Source organism: Mandrillus leucophaeus, unplaced genomic scaffold, assembly GCF_000951045.1.
Source record: "Mandrillus leucophaeus isolate KB7577 unplaced genomic scaffold, Mleu.le_1.0 Scaffold192, whole genome shotgun sequence".
NCBI classification, from domain to species: domain Eukaryota; kingdom Metazoa; phylum Chordata; class Mammalia; order Primates; family Cercopithecidae; genus Mandrillus; species Mandrillus leucophaeus.
This window is the reverse complement of record NW_012101943.1, coordinates 625,320-649,225: the sequence shown is the minus strand read 5'-3', so window position 1 is coordinate 649,225 and position 23,906 is coordinate 625,320. Positions and strand designations below refer to the sequence as shown.

General features: G+C 43.0%; 1 long non-coding RNA gene across 1 annotated transcript in view; it reads right to left on the bottom strand.

Annotated features, from left to right (window-relative positions):
- Positions 1 to 21,660, bottom strand: part of LOC105538423 — a 92,275-nt gene extending 70,615 nt beyond the window's left edge. The window contains exon 1 of the long non-coding RNA XR_001005897.1: positions 21,440 to 21,660. This is a non-coding gene — a long non-coding RNA (uncharacterized LOC105538423). The remainder of the gene's footprint in view (positions 1 to 21,439) is intronic.
- Between the last annotated feature and the right edge of the window lie 2,246 nt (positions 21,661 to 23,906).

Genomic DNA, 23,906 nt, shown 5'->3' with positions numbered 1-23,906 from the left:
GTGTTGTTTTAAGCTACTAAGTTGTGGTAATTTGTTACAGCAGAAATAGGGATCTAATACACCACTCTGAACAATGACTGACCTCAGCAGGGAAGGAGACAATCAGACTAATTCCCGTTAACCCAAAACCCCAGGCCTGGAGGGAGGAGCCGGGGCAGGTCAGAGACAGGCCTTGGGATGCTGAGAGGCCAGTACTCTGTAAGCCTCTGCTGTCTCACAGGGAGATGTGGGGCTTGCTGTTCTTCTTGCTAAAGTCTTCCAGTGGCCTCCCAGGGCATGGGGAGTAAACCCCAGACCCCCTAACACAGCCCACCTCTCTAGCCTCATCTCAGCCCATCTCTCCCTCAGTCACCACACTGCAGATGTTCCTGCCTTCTTCCTGTTGCTAGTCTCGCCTTAGAATCTCACAGGGAACCTTCTGATCACCTCCTCAGGGAGCAGGTACCTGACCACTTCTCCAAAGTGTCCCCCAGTCATTCTCTGACAACTACTTTTGTTTTCTTTATAATGCCCAGTAATACCCGTGACTTTATTTTTTAATATATTTTTTAATTTTTAGTTCTGGGGTACATGTGCAGGATGTGCAGGTTTGTTACATAGGTAAACATGCGCCATAGTGGTTTGCTGCACCTATCAACCCATCACCTAGGTATTAAGCCCAGCATTCATTAGCCATCTTTTCTAATACTCTCCCTCCCCCTACCCCATCCCCCAACAGGCCCCAGTGTTGTTCACTCATATTGTCTGTGTCCCTCACTAAAATGTATACCCATGAGAACTATCCATGTCACAGCTCTGTCCCAAGTGCCTGAGTATGTTTCCCATTCAAAAAGTATTTGTTGAATGGATGAATAGACCTGAGGCAGCCTTCCAACAGGAGCACCTTTCTTCCAGCATCGTCTCTAGCCCTGCAAGAGGAGTTTCTGCTTAGATAATATGAATGCCGAGAACCATCAGAATCTTTTTCTCTGCAGGATTCCTGGCTGCCTTTAGACATAAGCCTGGCGCTCACATCTGGGCCATGGTGTGCTCTTGTTGAACATAATTTCCATAGAACAACAACATCAGATACAGCCACTCTGTGACTGTAATGGAGCAAAAGAAAACAAGATGACCCTATAATCTGTCTAGACCCAGACAAAAATAAGAACATTGTCCGAACCACAAGAATGACCAAAGATGCTCCTTTCCTGGCTAATATGAGCCACTTCTGCTTCTTTATTAATTATACCTTTAGCCTCATCCCATTCCTTCTACCTTCTAGGTAAGAATTATTAAAAATCCCAGTCCTAAGATACCCAGTCCTAGAATTACCTCTGCTTCCTGATAACATCCAAAATCCAGAGCAATCTCTCCCTTCCCTGAATCCTTCCCAGTATCACCTAACCCAAGCCCAAATCCCCCAAGAAGTCCTTGATCACATCCTCCTACTGAGCTGCCTCATGGCTACCCATGCTATCTGTGTGTTATCCCTCATTGCAACAAGTCCATAAACCCAACATCGTCTGACTTCAGTTCTGTAGCGGGAGGACATTGGCAAAGTGGACTGGAAGGCAGGCCCAACTTTTTTGCTATCTGTGAGGGAGAAATTCTAGTTGGGCCAACAGGTCAGCTAGAAAAGCCTGAACTGCTTTGCCAATGAAACAATAATACTGGATGCATCTGGGTGCACATTACCCAACTGGCACAAGACAGAGGCTGGTGGGGTTCCTGATGGAGCTGCTTCCTTACAGGTGCATGGCAGGAAGGGGCCCAGCAGGGGCAGATGTTCCCTGCCTGGCTGGCCTCAGAGGTGCCTCTGCCCAAGCCACAGCTGCTCCCCACTGCTAACCTATCCAAGTCAATCTCCTCAACACAGTGCAAAAGCCCCTCCCGCTTCCACTGTTTTCCCTGCCCCATTTCCTGTGCTTCTGACATTCCCCCTCAGACTCTTCTCCCTGCCTGAGCTAATCTTGTTGATTCCCCCACCGCCTCCCTCCTCCACGCCACCCCACAGCCTGCACCTCTGTCACAGGTCTGTGCATCTGCACCAGCGGGGGTCTGGCCTCTGGCCTCCTTCTGCTTTTAAAGCCCTGCTTAATGATTAACTCACATCTTCCCCAAAGGCTTCTTGGCTGAGCCCAGTTGGCTGCCCAAGCTGATAGCAGCTGCTCTCAACATTTACAAAGGGAGCTCCAGTGATGGTAGCTGACCGGGGTGATTTACGGGGTTTGGCTGTGGTGGGAGTGGGGTTCACATAATTCAGCTCCATACCTAAAGCCTCAACTTTCCCAGGGCAGAGGTTTTTTTTTCCCCCTGGGTTTTTGACCACTTCCTCCCCAGTACCCAGAAGCTGACTAGCCAGTGCTCAGCACTCCGGAGGCTCAGTGCCCTATGAGAAGGTCAGTCAAGAGACTGTCTCCTACAGGACTGGGGAATGATCCTGCTTCTCAGGTGATCAATGCCTGCAGCTGGCAGGAATTTTCAGGGATTCTAGAAGCACGTCCATTATCTTGATGGGCCCAAGTTGTTCCTAACTCTGAGCTTCATGGCTTTCTATCCACAAAACCTTGATCCTGGGATATTTTTACTTCTCAATCTAGACATCTGCCAGCCTGTCTGACTACCACAGGGCCCAGCTCACTTTAGTGAGGGGTAGAGTTAATCTCTGATGTCTTTCTCATCAACCTCCTCAGGTAAACACTGATGACTCTTTAGAGAGCAAGGTTAAAATTACATCCAAACAAATTTGTATTAAAGGGGGGTATTGGGATAAGGGATGCTCTGCTACCTTACAGAAAACCAGGTTAATCTAAATGCACAGATGTGGGGAAATGCACAAGATAGGATGTTAAGTGAAAAAAGCAAAGGTTACAAAATAATATACACATCATGAGCTCATATTTATACTCATATATATTATTTTTATGTACAGAAAGAGTTAAAAGGATATTTACCAAACTGTTCCATAGCAGGAGTTATGAAAGGGCTTTCAATATTTAACCTTTCTAAATAATTTCAATTCTTTTACAAAGTTATATTTGTTATTTTACAATCATTCAAAAATAATTTTTTAAAAACAGATTTGGGATAGCAGCTCTTTCATCCCATTTAATTATATTTTTTGAATCTACAAAAAATACATAATTTTGCTTCACCATTTAAAACATACTACTTAAATGAGGCTTTATGTATACCTTCTCTGTTTAAATTTTTATCATTTCCAATTTATTCTTTACTTTTTAAATATCTCAAAGCACTTTGGATTTCCCATAAGCTTCGTATTGATGCTGTCCTGTGGAAATTTGAGAAGGGATCATTCTGAACCCCTCAGAAAAACAGCTCCTTGGGGAAATGGTTGAGCGGCAGTTATTCATTGTATTCTTTCAACATACATTATTGAGTGCTACTGAGTACCAGGCTGTGTGCTTGATGCCAGGGCCTAAATAGTTGACACAAAAGGAATTGCAATTTAAAGGAAACACTCCAGGCTCTTCTGGTGCCCTGGAGCCACAGGCTTGCCCCAACAGTGTAGGGTAATGAGAACCCAGTACCTCTGCCTAATGGCCTCAGGGGCTTATGCCAGTTAGGGATTGGGTCAGATGCTAATAACAATTGCCAAAAATAACACAGGCTTAAGTAAGATAGTTTATGTTTCTTTCATTTAAACAAGCAAGTCTGGAGCTCAGCAGTCCAAGGTTGCTACAGCAAGTCATGGTCACCAGGGACCAGACTCCCTTTGCCTTTCTCAAGGTCACAAGTTGGTGCTAGAGCCTTAGCCATCTTGTCTTCATTTCAGGCAAGAACCAGAAAGAAGAGGAAAGAGCTAGAAACTCCAAGTAAAAATATATACCCCTTTTAAGAAGCTTTTCTGGAAGTCTGACCCAATGATCTCTGCTTCCATCTTATGGGCCATAGCTGCCTGCCAGGGAGGCTGGAAAATAGAGACTTTAAGCCAGCCACACTGCCTCGCCATGTACAGTAAAAAAGTGGCTTTTAAATACTGGGTGGGCAACCAGCAGTTCCTGCCCCAGGGTGATAGGTGAAAAGGTGACTTTTCAAAGATGGAGGCCTCAGACCTGGAGGGTATTTAGATTTGGAAGTAAAATGGCTCAAGAAGTGACATAAAGAAAGGAGGAGAGAGAAATTATTCAACAAAGACTGATTTGGAGTCTAGGGTCTGCAGGTACTCCAGGTAACACAGGGAAAGAAGGCCCCACTCTTGGCCTCAAAGTCCAGTGGGGGTGGACATCTCACCAAATACTAAGGAATTAAATAAGATAATACTTGTAAAGCCGTCAGATGTCACCTCTCTTTTGAAGTCTTCCTCAAAGTTAGTCTTTTTTTTTTTTTTTTTTTGCTTAAGAATTCAATAGCATAGTTTTCATACCTAAATCCTAACAACTGGCTGGGGTTCCTTGTAATTTTGTATGACTGTCACCCCCATTTCCCTTTGCTGCCTGGAGTACCTGCACACTCTAGACTCTCAATCAGTCTTTGTTGAATAAATTTCTCTCTCCTTGTTTCTTTATGTCACTTCCTGAACAATTTTACTCCCAAATCTAAATACCCTCCAGGTCTGAGGCCTTCATCTTTGAAAAGTCACTTTCAGGCTCAGGTCTTCTCAGGCTCGAGACAGAGTGAAAAGAGCACATAGGACTGGCCTCAAGTGATCTGCTTCGTGCCTTATCTGCTGTGTGGTACTACAGTAATTGCTTACCCTCTCTGAACCACAGTTTTCTTCTCTGGGAAGTGGGGATACTATTAGTGACTGTGTGTGTGATGTGAGGATTGAATGAATGATTTCAGCATGTATCTGGCATGGAGCAGCACTGAGTAGACAGTAGCATCTTTGGTTTTCTTTTCTTGTTATAGTTTCCTTCCTACTCTAATAGAGCACGTCCAGGCAAGTCAGAAGTAGCTAGCAATCTTTTGAGCTCTTCCTATGTGCCAGTCTTCTTCTTCATTTAGTCCTAGTAGTACGACCTGAGGTAGTAGGACCTGAGGTAGGTACTACTATAACCATCCCCATTCTACAGATGAGGATACTGAGGCTCAGAGAATCACCCAGCTAGAGGACAGAGGCAGGGCCGTAGTCTTCTGGCCACAGAGGTCATGCTTCTAACTGCTACACCACACTGCTTTTCATGTTGGCAACTGTTAGCCTCTGCTTGTCTACAATTGCTTCTTCCACTGTCCGGTCATCGACAATTTCCCTGGGTGCTCCAGAGCCCACAACACTCCAGGGATAAGCCAGGAGGATTCTGGGTCAGTGTGAGAGCTTAAAATCCCCCACAGAACCCTGGCAGCTACATACTCCCCAGAGAACGTTATAAAAAGTTCAGCTTCTGAGTATGAGAACAACTGTGACCTCAGACCAGTTGTCATCATAAGAGGCGCCCCTACCTTATGAGAATCTAGCCTCTGAAAAATTCAAAATTTTATACATATAAAATCAATGTGTGTGGGGGGAGGATGATGTACATTACATAAAGATAATTCACTTTATAAAGTGAGCCAGACTTCCTTTATTTAGCCCTCTTTCCTTGTGCACTTACAGTGATTTAATTTTTTAAACATTCCATTTATATGAAACTTTACAGGAACATGTCTATTAAGCTAAGTGAGATACACCCATATAATTTCACGAGCTTTATATTGCAAGGAAACTGCTACAAACCCTGTCTGAGAGGACCCTTTCCCTTGTATTTTTCTCTTCCAAATTTCCCCCTGAGGAAAACTTTTTGAATCCTGTTATAGGAAGAACATCATTGAAAATCATTCAATTATCACGAAAGAAAGAAGTTAATTTTAGCTGTGCTGGGAGCTTCCACCAACCATTCCCATCCTTTTTTAGCACTGGAAAAGTACAGTTTCCTTTCCTAGAATTTAAAACGTGGAGAGATCTGGGAATCAGTAGTTAAGGATCTGGCCGCCAGCCAGGGGCAGAATGCTGATGACATCACGGAACTTAGAGGCCAGTAAAGGAAGGGACTGTTCAGAGAGTTGGCCTCCCAAGCAAGGTTGGCCTTGGCTGTTCTGGGCACACTCTCCCAGCGGGTGGATTAATGAGGTGCCTTCCTGACCAGGCTGCCAGTGATAGGGCAGAAAATTGCCAGCAAGGCAAGGGCAGAAGGCAGAGAGGGCAGAAGGCAGAGAGGGAGGAAGGAGAGAAGGGGTGAGTCTTTAAAACCTTGGAGAGAAGAGTGAAACCTATACTTTCATTACATCTTATAGTAATTTAAAATCATACTTGAATGTGAAACAGAATCTATAGGATGCCAATGATTAGAAGCTCCTCAATCACCAGCCTGAACTGAAAAAGAACAAGGAACCCAAGCATTTAAAGCTTTTTAGGAGTGGTCTTCTAGAGGAAACCAGAGCCTGCTGTAAGTTTACATTTCAGGAAAACCTGGCCTGATGAAGCCTGCCCTGACTCATGCTTATGAGCTGGAGCTGATGTTCATTGCTGGGAAAGGTCGATTTTCCTTCTAAAGCAATGAAACACAGAGCTGGGACCCAGGACTGCTCAGAAATCTCCTGCAAGCTCTTCTGCACAACCTTGTACCTACTTACATCTTTTTCTTTAACTTATTTTTTTTTTCTTTTCGAGATGGGTCTCCTTACGTTGTCTAGGCTGGATTCAGACTCCTGGACTCAAGCAATCCCATCTTCCTCATAGTAGGGACTACAGGTGTGCTGGCTTACCTACGTCTTTAAATAGGGCCTTACTAGGGTGAGGCCAGCAGGTGTATAGGGCACAAGATTTAAGGAGGTTCTCACTCTCTAGGCTGCGCAAGCGCGGGGTTGGCTCCTGAGAGTGGCTGCCTCCTTAAATTTGCGTGCTATGCACTTGCCTCTCCTCACTCTCCCTGCCCTGCCTTTCTAACTCCCCATTCAGTAACCCCCAAATTCTAAGTTAATCGGTTAGGGATGGGGTATGGACATTTTAAAATGCTCCTCAGACAATTCTAACGGGTAGTCAGGATGGGGAGCCACTGCTTTAAGTGAACAAGGGTTGGTGGTAAATTGAAAGAATCCAATTGAAAGCCAAGAATCAATCTTGACTTTATCTTTTTCTATTGTGTTAACTGGGGGAAACAATTCTTATCAAATTCATTTTGGTTCCGTCTGTTCAATAGAAGTCACAAAGGGTCCTGTACAGGGTTGCCAGATAAAAAACAGGACACCCAGTTGAACTGAATTTCAGATAAACAACAAATAACTTTTTAGACTTATCTGAAATTCAAATTTAACTGGGGATCCTGTATTCTTGTTTGCTAAATCTGGCGACCCTCGTTTCTCATGACAAGTCAGACATGTGGATTTAACTGCATAGGGCAGCATTTCCTAGTTTGTAGTACAGAACACATGCTAAAGTAGATATAATGTGTATTATACCAAGAAAAAAAAAATTGAGTTTGGCAAACATTGGGTGAAACAAAGTTAACTGGGATTTTTGACTGCAAAACTTCTCAGAGTGTTTGATATGCAAATATGCAAATGTTCAGTGACCCCTCAAGTTGGAGACTTGTGGAGTTCCCAAACTTACATAATGGGGGGCATCTTACATAACTAATGTTCCAGTAAACTTACTGCCGAAAACACTACTGGGAGAGGAGGGGGTGCTATTGAAGGATTTTAAACAGGCAAGTGACAAGATCAGACTAATGATTGAGGTAGATAATTCCACCTTCAGAAGTACCAACTTGAGAGGAACAAGCACAGAGCCCAGGCAGAAGGCTGTGTTATTTTAAGAGGGCTGCCATGACTAAGTGCCACAGACTGGAGCTTGAACAACAGAAATGGATTGTCTCACAATCCCGGAGTCTGGACTTCTGAGATCAACGTTTGTCACAAGGGGTGGTTTCATTCTGAGGACTCCTTCCTAGGTTTGCAGATGGCTGGTTCCTCCCTGTCTTCACATGGTCTTCCCTCTGTGTGCATCTGCGTCCTACTTTCGTCTTATAAGGACATTGCGGTGGCTCATGCCTATAATCCTAGCACTTTGGGAGGCTGAGGCGGGCGGATCACGAGGTCATGAGACTGAGACCATCCTGGCCAACATGGTGAAACCCCGTCTTCACTAAAAATACAAAAATTAGCTGGATGTGGTGGCACATGCCTGTAGTCTCAGCTACTCAGGAGGCTGAGGCAAGAGAATCCAGGAGGTGGAGGTTGCAGTGAGCCGAGATTGTGCCACTGCATTCCAGCCTGGCGACAGAGCGAGACTCTGTCTCAGCAACAACAAAAAAGGACATCAGTCATATCAGATTAGGGCCCAGTCATATGACCTCATTTTGCCTTAAAGGCCCTGTCTCCCAAAACAGTCATATTCTAAGGTGTGGAGAGGTTGTTGAGGGGATATAATTCAGCCCATAACTGAGAGCTATTATAATAAATCTACTGAAAGATGATGGAGGTGGTGAATTAAGGTAGTGGGGATGGGGAGAAAGATTGAATCCCAGAAATATTAAAGAACCAGTAATGAAAGGACAGGGGAATTGATTAGACATGGTGAATGAGCAAAAGTAAAGCATAGTTTTGAGCAAAGAGTAGCACTCAAATATTTTTGTTTCCATCTCTTTGCTGTTTCCCAAGTCTAGAATAGAATCATGTAACACAAATTCATGCTCATAATGCAGTGTTTGATTGAATTCATTTCTGGGATAGATGCATGAACAACACAATTATTAAATATTTCCTGGCTGGGTGTGGTGACTCATGCCTCTAATCCCAGAACTTTGGAAGGCGGAGGTGGGAGGATCAGTCGAACCTAGGAGTTCGAGACCAGCCTGAGGAACATAGTGAGGCCTGTCTCTATTAAAAATGCAAAAAATTAACTGGGTGTGGTGGCACACACCTGCAGTCCCAGCTACTTGGGAAACTGAGGTGGGAGGATCACCTGAGCCCAGGAGGTTGAGGCTGCAGTGAGCCATGATCATGCCATTGCACTCCACCCTGGGTGACCGAGTGAGACTGTGTCTCAAAAAACAAAAAACAAAAAACAAAAACACCACATTTCCTATTTGCCAATATGTCCACTAATTTTTATATTGGGATGATTGACTAATCTCTGCATCATCTCTCTTCACTCTTGGAAAGAGATGTTGAGCATCATGGGAATGCTGATCTGTGCCAGATTAATGCTGCTCCATTAGTCTCCAAGGAGAAAAAAGGCTTGGTGAAGAGTCTCTGACTTGGAAGCAATGCCTTGAACAGACCTGGCTCCCTTGGGGGCTGTGGTTTTCAGGGCCTAGTCCCTGTCTTCAATCTAAGAATTAGCCAGAATGCAGCCAATAACTTTTAGAAGTGGAAATCTTAGGCAAGTTTTGATAGTATTAAATCACTGGGTGGTTTTGATAGTAAAAAATCACTGGGTGGTTTAGACAAATGGAAATGTAGCCATAGGACATTTTGAGCAGCAGCCTTCAGTTTTACATATTCTACAAAACAAAAAGAAACTTTTGTTATCACTAGAGTCAGGACCAAAGACCCACAGGTCAACATACCCTCCAAGCACCAGTCTTTGGGCTCTCTTTCTGGCCTCCTTTGGCCTGGCACCAAGAACGTCAACAGCTGGACCGCCATGGTATGAAGCGGGTATATTGGTAACACTCTAAAAATCTGCCAAAACTACCACAAGCTAGGACCTATCTTTGCTGAAGTGCCCAGAATTCTTGTTGATACAAGTGTTCTTTCAGTTAAAAGCCATAAATTCCTTCTGGTTTAACTAAGGACAAAAAAATTAGTTGGGAGAACTTGGTTCTTTTCCTTTTTGTCTCCTGAGGATTGATGCATTGCTCAGCCTTTTGGCCTCTCCAACAAGTAAGGAAGGATGCTGGCCAAAGTGCAACCATTGTCTGTCATCTTTGACTCTTTGGAGTCTGTAATCTTCCATGGTTTCTTCCTCTCGGCCTACACTTGAAGTCTATCTCCTTCCAAAGAATTTCCCTTAACCAGTTATCTCATAGCACTTAGTATTTTGCCTCATTGTAGAACTGGAGGCTTGCCCTGAACTCCCTGTTCAAATACTATCTCCTTGAAAGGCAGAAAGGAATTCCTCTGTGATCTCCCGTGGCTCCTAGTACATACCTTGATAATGGCGGACAGCACTGAACTGGTCCTGAATCGGATGCAGCATCTCTGCTCCAGCTGGGCCTGGTCTTAAAAACTACCCCCGGTATACACAATGCTCAAAAATTACAAACGTGCTCTAGAGTTGACATCTTTTCTCCTTCAATCTAATTTAAATTTATCCCATAACAATTTAAGTCCATTTCATACATTGTTTGCAAAAATGTCCAAAAATCATTCTCTTCCTTGCATCCATGCCCCTTTGCAATGTGGTTTTCTAGCTTGTCTCATCAAAGATAATTCTCCACCCCTTGAATGTGGGCTCACCATGATATCAGCTTTGATCATACATCGAAGCAGGAGTGATGTTGTGCCATTCCAAAGCCTAGGCCATAAGAGGCCTTGTGATTTTTCTGTTATCTCTCTCAGAAATCTGCCCACTACCTACCATGTAAACAAGCTTAAGCTAGCCTGCTAGATAGTAAAGGAGCACACAACCAAGTCAACCCTGTAACCCCTGTGGCCTCAGCCAACAGCCAGTTAATCCTCAGAAGCAGTGGTCCTTAGCTGGACTGTAGTTGACAATGGATGCATGAAAGCGCCCAGGATACCAGAAGAATGTGCAGCTGATCCACCCTAAGTTGCTGATTTGCAGAATCATGAGCTAAATAAATAGCTGCTGTTTTAAGCCACTAAGTTATAGGGTTGTTTGTTCTGCAGCAATAGTTAACTAACACACCATCCGAAATGTTCAGATACTTGAAGAATGTAAGAAACTTCTAGTCAATTCACAGGCTTCTCAAATTTATGCCTTGGTGCTCTAAACTCACGGCAATAAGAGAGAAAACAGGAAAAAAAATAGTATGGATAAACATCTCTACAAACCAGAAATCTCCCGTGTTCCAAGATAAAAACAGGAAGGAATCAGTGGGAGTTTAGTCTCTGTAAAGGGAATGAAAGAGTTCCACCTGAGGCAGAGTATGAACGCCAATTACCACTTGAAGCCAAAGGTTGTGGGAATGGATGACATCCCCACTTTGCCAGCTCATGAAAAGAAGGCTTAAAAATCATTGTCAACTATTACCACTCCAACCAGGCATTCTCCCCGACCTGACTGCTAAAACTGAAAATCAGTTCTCCGCCCTCATTTTACTAAGCAGAATTTGATAGTTGATCCTCTCAGATTTTCTTCTTTTCTGCATGGGGATACATAATGCTTTCCTGGTTTCCCTGCTACCTCACAAACCCCTTTTCTCAGTTTCCTTTTTAATGCTTTTTCCTTTTCATTACAAACTCTTAATGTTGGAGGATACATGGATCCAGTTCTCAGTTCTTTATCCATATGCACTCTTTTGGTGATCTTATCTATGCTCATGGTTTTAAATATTATCCAATTCCTACTTCCAATTTAAATCTTCAACTCAGACCTCTCTCCAAGCTCCAGGCCTCCTTTTTTTTTTTTTTTTTTTTTTTTTAAAGAGGAAGATATGAAACACAAATAGGCTGAAATGAAATAATACTGTATAAATATGAAAATATACAATTTGAAATCTTTGAAATCAAAATTATAGTTATTTAGAAGTTCCATAGAACAAACTCTAGACTCATAGCAATTACACAGGGAATTAATGAATTGGAAAAGAGTACTGAGGAATTATCCTTACATAGCCAAAGACAGAGGGAGATTGAAAAATACGAAACAAGATAAGGAACATAATTTGAATAGCTACAATAAATGTTGAATAGGATTTCTGAAGAAGAAAATAAGGAAGAACAGTATTTGAAGAGACAAGTAGTAGAGACTTCCATGATTGAAAAGTGAGAGATGTCCTTGGGCTAAAGGAGCACTCTGGGGACTTAAGTTGAATAAATAAAGAAAACCCACACCTACCATACACACTGAAGTCAGACTGCAAGGCATCAACATGAAAGCGCTGAGAAATCTCCAGAGAGAATGACGTTGTTTATAAGGAAGTCATAATTGCACTGACAACAGATTTCTGATCACAAGTAACAGAGTTGGAAACTCTACTAAAAGAACTATTATAGGATGTTATTTATTAGGAAGAAAAGTGAGTCTAAGGCATGAACTATATATTAGAAATAATGATGCATGTAGAAAGTGGTAACATTTAACTTGCTAATTAACATTAAATTACTCAGATTAGTTTAATTAATTACTGACCATAAGGACATACATATCGACCACATGTTTAATAACTTTTTTTGTATTTAAAAGATGGTAAAATTAAAGCTCTGTACAGCAATAAGATTGGGGGAAAGGAGCATCACGTTCAATCTCTGAGGCATATGTGATATTAAACAGGACAGAAACTGAATAACTCTGGCCTTTGTTAGAAAAGTTTACGATTAAGTGTACATGTTTTAAAAATTAAGGGGAATTGGCCGGGTGCGGTGGCTCACGCCTGTAATCCCAGCACTCTGGGAGACTGAGGCAGGTGGCTCATCTGAGGTCAGGAGTTTGAGACCAGCCTGACCAACATGGAGAAACCCTGTTTCCACTTAAAAATACAAAAATTAGCCATGCATGGTAGTGGGCACCTGTAATCCCAGCTACTCGGGAGGCTGAGGCAGGAGAATCGCTTGAACCGGGAGGCGGAGGTTGCAGTAAGCCAAGATTGTGCCATTGCACTCCAGCCTGGGTGACAGAACAAGACACCATCTCATTAAAAAAAAAAAAGGTGGGGGGGAATCACTGAAATCAACAAATTTATATTTATTAAAATACTACATATGGAACTTTATTAATTCAGTGGAAGGCAGAAAAGGAGAAATTTACAAAGCAAGAAAAAATTATGGTAAGGAGAAAACCCAAAATAAGAAGGCGTAAGTTCAAATAAAATAAATATAAGGACATTATATTGATCTTCTAAAAATAGTATTGATTTGTTTTTTAAAAAAGTCCAGGTATATGTGCTTCTTATAAGACACACAATGAAAACAAAACCAAAGAGAAAATCTGAATGTAAAAAAATAAAAATAAAAAAGGGGTTTCATGCAAATAATAATAAAGAAGAATCTGGTATATCAATATTCATATCAGGCTAAATATAATTTAAGGCAAAAGCCTCTACATAATAATAGAAGCAACAATCCACCAAGACGTAATATTCATGAACTTGTCTGCAGCTAATAGCATAACTCTGAAAACCACAAAGTCAAAGCTGAGAGAATTAGGAGAAATCGCCAAACCTCCAATCGTAGTGTAGATTACCGAGATCAACTAAAACGCAAGTTTAGCAAGAACTGAAAAGGTTTAAACACAACAAATCTACCAGATATATATTAAAAAAAATTCCTTATACCCAACAGTAGATTCAAATACATTTTTACCTCTTACCTCCTATTAAAATCACAAAAGAAGTCTCCACAAGAGTGAAAGAACTGTCATAGAGACCATTGTTTTTTGACTACAGTGCAATGAAATTTGAAATCAACAATGAAAAGAAGTTAAAAATAATAATTACAACATGTTTGGAAACTAGTAAAAAAAAAAAAACCTTCTAAAACATGGATTAAAGAGGAATTCACAAAAGAAATGATAAAATATTTAGAAGTAAATGACAATGAAAGTTCCTCATATCACAACCTGCAAGATCTGGTCCAGAAAACAAAACAAAAAATGCTGTTAAGAGTATTTTTGAGGTAACTAACAAAATTTGAACAAGATCTGTAGATTAGATAATAGTATTATATTACATTTCCTGATTTTGGTAATTATATTTTATAGTAACAGAATGTCTTGTTCTTAGAAAATATACACAAAATATTTAGGGATAAATATTTTGAAACTTATTCTGAAATGGATCAGATGATGATGATGATGATGATGATGGTGATCATATCCAGAGAGAAGCAAAGTGAATGTGGTAAAAGTTATCCCAGAAATGGTGAATCTGGGTGAAGGGTATACAGGAGTTTTTCTTATACTATTTTTGTAATTTTTTTATAAGTTTGAAATTACTTCAAAATTAGAAGTTTAAAAACCTGTAAGGTGTAGTTAGTGCTAAAAGATTTTATTTTAAAATCTAAATAGTTCTGACCTTTAAAACGATGCTGATTTACCAGTCATAATTTCCCTTCTGAAGGTTCTCCGTCTCACTGATTAGATAAAACAAAATCTGTAGTCTGAGAAAACGGGATGTTCTGCAAATTAGCACAGTTGACCATGATACCTGTTGTATACAAAACAGCGTCTTACAGTTGCCAGCACCATTCATTAGCAATTGCCTTGGGGATAAACATAGGCCAAGGACTAAACAGTGATGTCACACAATTGTTTTAAACAAATGAACCAAAAAGACAACTTGTGCCACATTCCAACTAGGTCACAAAAGCATATTTAAGGAGCTTCAGTCCTGGGATTTCTCTAAGCCTATTATAATACTCTGTTTTGACTTTTCTCTCCATGTGCCATAATTCAAAACAGAGACACTCAATCTCCTTTTAAATGTTTCCTGAGAAATCTGCCTCTTGACTTCATGAGAGTGCTAAAGTGACAACACATTACTGAGAGATTGTTTCCAGGCGCTCAGCATTATGTAGAAAGACTCTGTGATGGAGGATGAGAGCAGACATAGGGACAAACATTGTGGGATCACCAAAGAGGAAGAGAGAGGGTGGAGGGAGAAACAGAGAGATGAGAAAAGAGACAAAGTATCAACACGTGGTCTCGAGAAGAGCTTTAAGGATAGGTTCAGAAAAACCTACTAGTCCCAATGTGTTCACAAGATCTCTCTGTTGGACAAACCTTTTGAGTTTGGAGAGAGTTTTAGACTGGGGGCCTTAGGAGGGTTGCATGGTAGGGAATAATTGTTGGAGATGGAAGAAGTGAACATGGATTCTAGATGTGTGATGTCCCCACTTTCCCAGCAGACAATGGTGGGCAGAGTGGGGTAGGCCAGGTGGATTGTTTGAGGACCTTACCCATTTTGCAGCAGATTCCCTTTGGGGGCCTCCTATGGGATGCCACTCTCCCTGGCCCACCAAATTTAGTCTTGGTCCTTTGTTACCTGGCAAAGACACAGCAACATTTGGGTCAATGGCACTCACAGCTTATTGACAGCCAGAAGACTAAGCAAATTATGCCACTTTTAGAAGATAGGAGTTTAGGTTTTTAATGAATTGTCCATCTCTTCATTTATGTTGGTCTATTTTAATCAAGATTACTTCGGAAGACAGAACATAGGACCCATCCTAGAAGTACACATTTCATTACTGGCTAGTATAGAGAGGCTCAGGAGTTACTTGCAATTTTCTATCTTCTGCCTGTACTCTTTGGGAAGATGGCCAGGCTATGAGGGTTCCAGTCCTGGTTCCTATTTAACGTGACCAAAGCCCTCTTGTCACCACTTCCTATAGAAAATCTTTCCAGACTGAGTGGATCAAGTCGAGAATCCCTGATCTACCAGACATCAGGGCCATAACCTCTTTTTTTTCTTTTCTCCTTTTTCTCCTCCCCTCCCCTCCCCTCCCCTCCCCTTCTCTTCTCTTCTCTCTTTTTTTGAGGCAGAGTCCCGCTCTGTCGCCCAGGCTGGAGTGCAGTGGCGTGATCTCGGCTCACTGCAAGCTCCGCCTCCCGGGTTCACGCCATTCTCCTGCCTCAGCCTCCCGAGTAGCTGGGACTACAGGCGCCCACCACCACGCCCAGCTAATTTTTTTGTACTTTTAGTAGACACGGGGTTTCACTGTGTTAGCCAGGATGGTGTTGATCTCCTGACCTCGTGATCTGCGTGCCTCGGCCTCCCAAAGTGCTGGGATCACAGGCGTGAGCCACCGCGCCGGTCCGCCATAATGTCTTTCTAACCACTATTCCCCCACATTTATTAGCTGTTAAGGAAAAAGAAGAAAAATTTGGACTGGATGAAAATAAATATCTCATAAAGCAATCAGTGGGGGTTCTGGTAGAATTTTTGGAGCATTAGAGGATTAGTGCTGAAAGCAGCAGTGTTTAAACTTTTTCTATTAGCTCAAATTTATACAGATGCCAAAAATGCAAAAAATAAGAATAATAATAATACCTCTACCAAAGGGTTTCACCAAATGGTATTTGAATACCTCCAACTTAGAAAAATGAGGTCCAGAGAAATGGAGAACCACACCCCAGACATGCCAGCCATTTGGTGACAGCTGTGTAACCACAGCCCTTTGCCCTTAGAAGCATTTACTCACGTCTGGAAATCACTGCATCATTAAAAAAGAATGGCAGGGACTGGTTTCTGTCTTCAGTAATTTACAGTGTAAGAAAGACACTGTGAGAGTCAGTGCACACACAAAACTGTTTTTCAAGCCCTCCAAAAATTGGCAGCCAGGCCAAAATGTTTGGTGGAATTTATGCCAATATTCAACAGACTATACCTCCAGGAATTGGTACTCCCCTATCCCCAACCTGAGGTACAGGCCATGCAGACAGTGCAAGGAAGCAAACACAAGGCAGAGATGCAGAGTGTGTTTATTCTTAGGGACCAGGGGATGCATCTCACGATAGTGCCAGCTTTCTCCACTCTGGACAAGACGTAAATTAGGCCTGCCATCACAAATGCTTAGTTTGGCACGACTTTTGTTTGTTTGTCTTCCAGGGAGAATAGAGAGAATGGGTTGGAGAACACTATTTCACATAATAACATGATTATACTTCTATACTATATTTAAACTTTGCAAAGTTCATCCACATACTGCACATTAAAAATGTTTCACCAGAACTCTGTGAGCACATAAGAGTAGTAGTATCATTTTCCTGCAAACAAAGAAAGTGAGGACAGAGCAGTCAGGTGGTTTGTCCAGGGCCACCGCATCAGTTGGTGACAGATGGGATGATCAGTCAGTAACTGAGGGAGGAGCACATCATTTTATTCCCATCAGAGTCTAGACTGGATTTAGATTCTGCTTTTTGGCCAACATGGTCTTAGACCCAAACAGAGGGACTGGTCCAATTTGGAGGAATAAAACAGAAAAGATATTCCGATAGCGCATGGGTCAGAAAGAAAATTGCACAGCAAGGTGACTACAATTAATAATAATGTATATTTCAAAATTGCTAAAAGAATGGATTCTAATGTTTTCACTACAAGGAATTGAGAAGTATGTGAGGTGATGGATATGTGAAGAGCCTGATATGATCATTTCACAATGTATACATATATCCAAACATCACATTGTATGTTATAAGTATATACAATGATTGTCATTTTAAAATAAAACAAAATTTGAAAAATTACAGAAAGACGGTAACAGGCATCATGGAATTGCTTCTGACATCTGTGTTCTTCAGAATTGTTTACAGAACACTTATATCCAAATACAGATTTGAATTTGGTGGGGAAGTTCTAGCACCATAATTTACATATTCTTTGGAACCTATTTGCTGGTTGAAACTGTGCTTTTCTATGAAAAATTTTAAGGCCGTTTATTTCACCCCTGAAGTAAGGCTGAGCAACGTTTTAAATGAAGAGTGGACTTTGAAAGAAGCATTCGTGAGAGTGCCAAAGCGAGCTCCAGGAATGAGAGGACTAATTTGGCAGCTGTCAGGACAGATCAGTTCATAGAGTGAGAAGTGGGTTGAAGGAGGAGCTCTGCCTGCAAGGACAAAGCTGGGCATGTAGGTCCAATTTTTCCAGCAGCCTCTCTTTCGGGGAGCCACCCCAACAACCCTGCGTGCCTTGCCACCTCACCTGATGGAAGTAGAATGCTACCTCTGGCACAAGGGCCATTTCTATTTTCATGGCATTACTGGGGCCTGAAACATCCATGCTCAGAAGTTGTCAAATAACAACAGTTTTTTTTTTTTTTTTTAGCAGCTTGTCTGAGCACTCCTGGAATTCCTTTAAAATACAGAAGGATGAGTAATCCTGGTTCTCATTTCTGCAGAGAGGGCTGGGAAAGGCCCAGGCACAACCTGCCAATGTTGCAAAATTCGTAAAGCAAATCAAGTGAACAAACCGCTCCTTTTCAGATCAAAACCTGTTAAGGATTGCGGTGTCTTTTTGGCAACCCAGGGGTTATTCATATGCCTGTTTCAACTGTTCCAGTAGCTTCAGGAAATAGCAAGGTGGAGCAGCCCGCAAGAAAGCCAGCATCATCCTCAAAGGATGCTCATAGCTACGGAAGAACCAACGTGGCTAAAAACACTTTTCAAGTAAGGAACCATTTCCCCCTCAAAGAGATTTTCTGATCACCCCAGAAAATGATCCTGGGAACTTCTGAGTCACAGAATAAACATGAATAGCAAAGAATAAGTTTACATGTTTTGGGAACATGGAACACTTTCTTTTTCTAAGCCTCTGACAGCCGTCCTGAGGAGTGCATCTGCCTTGAGTGCAGGGAATTGAAAATCTGTCCTTGGTGTGGCAGCTGACTAGCTCATTGACCTTGGGTTAATCATTTAATTTGGGATCGGCAATTCATAGTCAAAACCATGATTACTGTGATCCAACAGAAGCAAGCCTGCCTGGGCATGGGGACCCAAAGGTTATAATTTTAAGGATTTATTCCTTGGGAGTGGAGGCAAAATGCTGATAGTAATGAAGTGGCCCAGATTCAAATGCCTGAACAGTGAGTTTTACCAGGGCCCCCATGCCATTCAGTAAGCTCTCTGGGATTTTCAGTGGGCCTGGGGAGGTATAACTCACTTTGGCTCAGAGCTATGAAAGCAGAACTTGGGTGGTTTATTAGAATATACAATGGAAGAGTTGGGTGAGACCTGAGTAATGATGTTTTTGTTCACCGCTTGTCTCATCAGAGCAATCTCTGGACACATAAATTTAATGTTCTCATCCTCTGCTTAAAATGGCCTTCCACTGTTTCAAAATAAAAGCCAAAGTCCTCAATACTGTGTATACATGTGATCCAGCCCCTGCCTACCTCTGTATATCTTGGTTTTCCCTGTTCCCTTTAATCCAGCCACAAGGACTTTACTCCACTTCCTCCAATGAACTAACTGTTTATATCCTGAGCACTCTCTAACTCCTCTTCACTTTTTTTTTTTTGAGACAGAGTTTCACTGTTGCCTAGGCTGGAGTGCAGTGGTGCGATCTTGGCTCACTGAAACCTCCACCTCCCGGGTTCAAGCAGTTATCCTGCCTCAGCCTCTCAAGTAGCTGGGATTACAGGCACCTGCCACCACACCCAGATAATTTTTCTGTATTTTTCGTAGAGATGGTGTTTCACCATTTTGGCCAGGATGGTTTCGAACTCCTGACCTCAAGTGATCCATCTGCCTTGGCCTCCCAAAGTGCTAGGATTACAGGTGTGAGCCACCGCACCTGGCCCCCTCTTTACTTTTTAATTTTTATTCTTCTTTCAATGCTCAGCTCAAATGTCACTTCCCCTGAGAAGCATTCCCTGAGGCTTCCCCTCTCCATACACATTAGATCAGATAAAGCTCTTGTAATATTATTGCAGAACATCCTATTCTTTTGCTTCAGGGCCTTTATCACAATTGATAATTATATACTTACTTTTACTTATGGAATTAATTCCCAGTCTCTCTCAGTAGATTACATGCTGTGTCTGTTTCACTTGCCATTGTATCTCTAATGCCTACTACAAGTGCCTGGCAGGCGGCAGACATGACTGCTTGTGAATGAATGAATGTTCTCAGTGATTCTGTAAGGATGAAGGTGATGTAGAGTAGTAGATAGTAGCTCTGCTCTGGAAGTCCAGAGTCTGATTCACACCTGCAAGCCTTATTGGTCAATGACTACTGATATTCCAGCCACCCAAACAACTGCTTTCAGAGAAGCATTAATACCTGTGAATAAAACAAATCTACTCTTTTCGTATGTTTGGTTCAGAACACTAGGGGAATTTGAGAAGAAATGAGCCAGCCCCCAAGCTGTCCTGGTTTCTTTTATTAAGAATAGGCCATGATTTGAGCACATTCTACTACTTGTCTCACTTCTGCCTATTGCTGGGGATTGCACAGGGAGAAGTGAGAGTCTGTGTGTTGGGACTCTGACTTGGCAGTGAGATTTAACACAGAAAGACCCTGAAGAAATATGCTGACGATGGGGTTTTATCTCTTCAATGCACTGGAGACAAAACCCCTGCTTTTAAAAACAACATTCATACAGAGCCAAGGATGTCCCAGTGTCAACAGTCCTAACCCTTTCTCAGTCTGCCTAAGAGGTCGTTGGTTTCAGATGGATGAGCCAAGGACCTGCTACTTAGAGACTACTGTCTAGGTCAACCCAACTGGCATAAGTAAAGCACCTACTGTTTATAGTAGGAGGCTGCAAGATAACAGGAGATGCAGACTGTTGAAGGCTACTGATCTATCTGTGTAGACAGGCAAGAAAAAAACAACTGGAGAAGAATTCCATGACTACACAAAAAGAAGAGTGTGATGGTATGGAGACTATTCCTGAACAGTGAATTTCCCTGCATTAAGGATGAGATCCCTATGAACTGGGATCATTCAGGAAGTCTTCTTGGAGAAGAAAAGTTTGAGCATTTTAGGAAAAAAAGTTGGATTGGCAAAGAGAGCTGAGCTGTCAGTAGCTGGGCCCATAGTAAGTAGGCTGCCTGGAGCTGGGAGTTATGCTAAAGGAGTTGTAATTTGGGATGCCTCTAATTAACCATTTTGGGAAAAACATAATAAATCCCTTTGTAGCACCTATAATAAACTGCCCAATATCTAGGTCGTGGGGAAAAAGTTTTATTCTGCATTTCACCTGGATGGTGATAACACTAGATAATCTCAGCATCTTTCTGATTCTCTTGCTAATCCAGGATTCTAAGTAATAATCACTTTGTTCTACAACCTGAATCTAGCCCTTGTACTGTGCAGTTTTTTTTTTACAGTTATTTTTCCTGTTGTCTGAATCAATCTCCATGGAAACATAAGTTTTAACCAGCTGAGTCCACCGAGGTAAAGATGCAATAAAAGGCACAGGGCATACATACCACAGCAGCAGTTACTTCCCACAAGGAACCAGAGATTGGAAGTGAAGCTAAAACATTTTCACTTACAATAGCATCTCTTTCAAGGTGAGCCATTTCCCCAGGGAGAGTTTCCAGCTCTGAGCAAAGGCAGAACAATAAAACATCAAGGATGTCTTTCTAAGGCTACAAACAGAGTAGCTAACACCTTGAAGTTGATCTGCTTCTGAGTCCTTTAAAAGCCAGGACAGCAACAAAGTGCCCACATTACATTTTCTATAAGCTTGCTAAGCATCTCTTTTCTTAAACCACAAAACCCTAGGTATTTGTACAGAACAGGCAGAAAGGGAAGTCCTAGGAGATCAGGACCCTGTCTCAGCAGGCATCACTCCAGCCTATCTTTTCCTGAGTGGTTTTCTGTACTTGTCTTCCATCTTTTCCCTTCTGTCCCACTCTGGAAGTCACCAGTCTGTGCCTTCCTTACCTCCCATGGTTTCTGCACCTTCATTTCCAAAGGCAAGTGAAAACAGTGCCAGGCTGTGCACATGGGTAACTCCAGGGACTTCTCCTCCTCCCATTTCCCCTAAAGCATTTGACAGTTAGACCTTGGAACTGAGTCCAGCAGCACTAGGTCAGAGTGATGGCTAAAGCTAAAGGCAAACTGGATTCTGTTCAGGAGGTTCTCCTTTGTCATTTTTATCTCCAGATAGAAGACCTCTGTCTTCCCAGAAGATTAAATAATAGAAAAGAATAATAGCCCAAGGTGGGTGACTCTGCAAACAGGTGGGTGAGGTCTCTAGTTGAGTGAGGAGGTGTCTGTGGGTTGTGGGTTCTTCTTATGAGCAGGGCTTGGAGGAATTTGGTCTATTTGTTGTGGTTTTCCCAGGGGGAAGTGGGGAATGGCTGGGACTCTAATGATCATTATCAGAAGACTTTGGATTAGGCCTCTGAAACATTAAGATGTGAATCCTCTGGCAATCCTGCTAAAATGCAGATCTCCTTTCAATAGGTCTGGGACAGAGCCTGCCTTTCTATCAAGCTTCTGGTGATGGGATGTCGCTTGTCTCATCCACAATTTGAGTAGCAAGAGGTTAGCTTTTCTATTTATTGCCTTTATATCCGCAGTTGGGCTATGTCATTTTATCAAAACAATGTGGTAAGAGTGAGCGCCAATTACTAGCCTGTTGAATCATCTATTGTTAGAGCTGTTTCTTTTGGGTACATTTAAGAGTCCCCTCCCTGTGGTTTCCCATTGCACAAGAAGCCCATTTGCCAGGCAATACCTTGGGCAAGCAAGCTACTGTGCAAAATGGCATTGCCTCTTCCTGCTGCCAGCCAGGCGGCTGCTGGTTGACAGTGGAGTTGTACAGTTTATGTGATAGTGATGACAGCGCTGACTCTGAAGGGTACTGAAGATTCTGAAGGGGCACTTCGCTGCAGCAGCTTCACCTCCCACTTTTTTTTACCCACCCCCCAGGCTTGTGGGAGAGAAGGATCAGGCAGAGCTCTGCACATGCCACGCCAGGGGTGGGGGAATGATTTTTTTTTGTTTTTTGCTTTCTCTGCTACAGGACATACCATGCCTTTTATAGATACTTATAGGACAATTTCCCTCCTGAGCATGCCCAAGCCTGGGGGATGGTGAGGAAGATGACTGAAGGGAGGAAGCAGGAAAAGGGGGTGCCTGCAGGTATGAGGATTGGAAGGTGGGGAAAACCCTTCATGCTTGGTTCAGCCTTCAAGGAAAAAGAGGGGTTGACTAGATTACAGATGTTAAACCAGGGGTCTGTGGTTCAGACCAGCAGCTCTCTGCACTTGTAAGCTATATTTGGCTGGTGTGTTCATTTGTCTAGGGTAAGAGCCCCTAGATTTCAACAGATTCTCACAGAGTCAATGATAACACAAAAGGTTAATCAGCTCCATTTCCAATCAGGATCACCTGCAAGTTCCTCCCAGAGCAGATATTTGGAGCACTAGGCTTCTAGAAGCAGCAGACATCAAGTTCGGGCCATGGGATTAGGGTGGACAGGGCAGCCATTTGGAATCATTTTCTACCAGAGGCAGAAGAGGCTCAGCCAACAACAGCCCCATTTTACATTGCAGAAGCCGAGCTGCAGTCAATTCAGTGATTCCTCCTAAAGTAGGGAGTCAGAAGCTGAGCCTGGACTGGAACCTAGGCCTCCTAGCAGACAGAGCACAGGTCTACACTGGGGGAAAGCCCCTTAATTCTGGCAGTTGCCTGGAAAGAGCAAGACATTTATGGCCAGAGCGCCAGGAGCCCAGCTGGTTATTTCTAGCTTGCTGAATGTCAAAAATCCAGGCCGCTTCTCAAAGCAGCCTCTACTTGTCAGACCAAATCAAGGCATCAGCGCGTCAAGCAGGCGAATCCTCTGCCCCCGGCACCAGCCTGGGGGCGCACGCCCTGCCTCCGCCCCGCCCCGCACGGCGCACCTGACCGGTTCCCGCGGTGCGCCTGACCGCGGGCGGGCGAGCGCTGCACCCACGCATCCGGGCGCCACTCCCACCTGCACCCCGGCGTCACGCCTGAGTGCAACCTGCAGCCTTCACCCACCTGGGCGGCTGCCTGGCTTTGCTCAGGGTTGGAGCCAGCTCGGCAGCCTGCCTTGGCCGAGTGTGACCAGGGAGCTGGTCTTTGACCCTAGCGGCAGATTGGGCATGACAATCTGGTCTCTTGTGGAATCTCCCACTTTCACCTTCTTTTCTTCTTAGCAAAACTCCCACCCCAGCCTCTACCCCAATTCCTCGATAGATCTAAATCAACGGGCATGTTTGTACCTCTGCAGAATCAATCCAGTTTTACAGGAACAAAAACGAATCCCAGTCCTGAGTGTCTGTTGGTTTCCCGTCCCAACTTCTGTTCATTCAGCAAACATGGGAGCATCTACTGGCTAGGATTTGGACACAACAGACTGACCTTTACCCCAGGGAAC